Source organism: Myotis davidii, unplaced genomic scaffold, assembly GCF_000327345.1.
Source record: "Myotis davidii unplaced genomic scaffold, ASM32734v1 scaffold609, whole genome shotgun sequence".
Lineage (NCBI taxonomy): Eukaryota > Metazoa > Chordata > Mammalia > Chiroptera > Vespertilionidae > Myotis > Myotis davidii.
The window spans coordinates 2,178,898-2,180,628 of record NW_006300164.1 but is presented as its reverse complement, the minus strand read 5'-3'; the positions used below and the strand labels follow the sequence as shown (position 1 = coordinate 2,180,628).

The following is a 1,731-nucleotide window of genomic DNA, read 5'->3' as shown; positions in this document are numbered from 1 at the left end:
ACTGAAGTACATTTTTGTTTACAATTCCCAGAAACTGGCTTCCCGGGAAGCGCCTCCCACTCCCAGGGGCCCTGAGCCAGCAGGTGAGCTGGCGTTCAGTCACCAAACCAGACGCAGAGAGCACGCTGGACGCCGCTGACCGGCAAGATGACCGGGACATTCTGGGAGTTCAGCTCCCTCCCCTGCCTTTCCCTCCTCTACTCTGTCTACCCCTCCTATTTCCTCCCCTTCCCTCCCCTCCCCTCCTTCCCTCCCTCTCCCCTTCCCACCTATCTGCCCACCCTGGACCCCAGGGAGTCTCTAAACCTCTGGAACCCGCAGCCCATTGCATGCAAGTGAGTTCCTGCCAGGCCACCCCTGCCGTCCTGGAGGTCCCTCAGGGGGTCCCCCTGGGCAGAGCTGGGGACGAGATGGGGCTCCTGGGCTTTCTCTAAGGAAACACGCAGGCCAGTGTTGCTCAGTGGACAGAGTGCCAGCCTGCGGACGGAAGGGTCCCAGGTTAGATCCAGGTCAAGGGCACATGGGCGGGTTGCGGGCTGGATCCCAGGGCGAGTTTGATTCTCTCTCCTTGCGGTGTTTCTAGCTCTCAATCCTTTTCTTTTCGTCTCCAAAATCAATAAAAATACATCTCTAATAAAAATAATAAAGACACACGGAGGCCCTCCCCACCCCCCTCCACACGCGGGGCATCTGGTTCCACTGAGCGGAAGGGGGCCACTGCAGAGGGGGTGCTGAGGGCGTGGTGGGGGGACCGTCCCTGGGGCTGAGGAGGGAGTGGGCCGGCCAGGAGGGAACTAGAGCAGAGGCGGGGCTCGGGCAGCAATAAAAGCTGGGAGCTCCTTGGCAGCGGGACCTGAGAGGCAGCCACACGGGATAGTCACTGCCATGGGAACCGTGGTCCTGGCCCTAGTCCTCCTGGGCACTGCAGCCGCCACGGCCGAACACTGTCCAGGTGAGCCAGGCGCCAGGCGGCCCAGCCTGCCAAAGGTCCCAGATCTGAGGGCCTCAGCACAGACCACTGCCTGTCCCCTGCTGGGTCCTTCCAGACCGCCACAACTGACAGCTGTCCAGGTGAGCCAGGCGCCAGGCGGGCCGGCCTGACAAAGGTCCCAGAGCTGAGAGCCTCTGCACAGACCACTGCCAGCCCCCTGCCGAGTCCTTCCAGAACATTCTTCTTCAGACTGAGACTTAACCACCCTCTGCAGGGGCACCTGCCTCAGGGTCCTCCCAGGATGGGCTCAGGTGGTGTGAGGGGGGGAGGCTGGAGAGGGCTCCCTCCCCCAGCCCTGGTCAGGGCAAGGTTGCACCCAGCGCTGGGGGCCTTGAGCCTTGGGGGACATTGGCCACACTGCTCCCCACCACCCTCTGCAGGGGCACCTGCCTCAGGGTCCTCCCAGGATGGGCTCAGGTGGTGTGAGGGGGGGAGGCTGGAGAGTGCCCCCTCCCCCAGCCCGGATCAGTGCAAGGTCGCACCCAGCTCTCGGGGCCTTGGGCCTCGGGGGACAGGCAGCCCCACTGCTCCCCGAGGTGGCACAGCAAGAGGGCAAGGGGCCCAGGGTCCCCACAGACCTGACCTCCTTCCCTGGCCCAGGAGCTCTCCAGTGGGGGCCACCCCTCCCTGGGGAGTCTCTTGCTGTGGGAGTGGCTGGGACCCAGGACCAGGTGCCACCTCCCAGGGCCCCGGGGCCTGTGGTGCGGCCTGTGAGGAGGTGGAGGGGGCATGTCCCCTGT

The 1,731-nt window shown here is 64.6% G+C and overlaps 1 protein-coding gene and 1 long non-coding RNA gene across 4 annotated transcripts in view; both read left to right on the top strand.

The window, feature by feature from the left end:
- LOC102760796 (ficolin-2) overlaps positions 1–1,731 on the top strand; it is a 39,152-nt gene that overhangs the window by 17,323 nt on the left and 20,098 nt on the right. The gene's annotated exons all lie outside the window — the stretch shown is intronic.
- The window catches only part of LOC107185100, a 2,422-nt gene continuing 917 nt past the window's right edge, over positions 227–1,731 (top strand). Inside the window, exons 1-2 of the long non-coding RNA XR_001516016.1 lie at positions 227–335; positions 821–952. This is a non-coding gene — a long non-coding RNA (uncharacterized LOC107185100). The remainder of the gene's footprint in view (positions 336–820; positions 953–1,731) is intronic.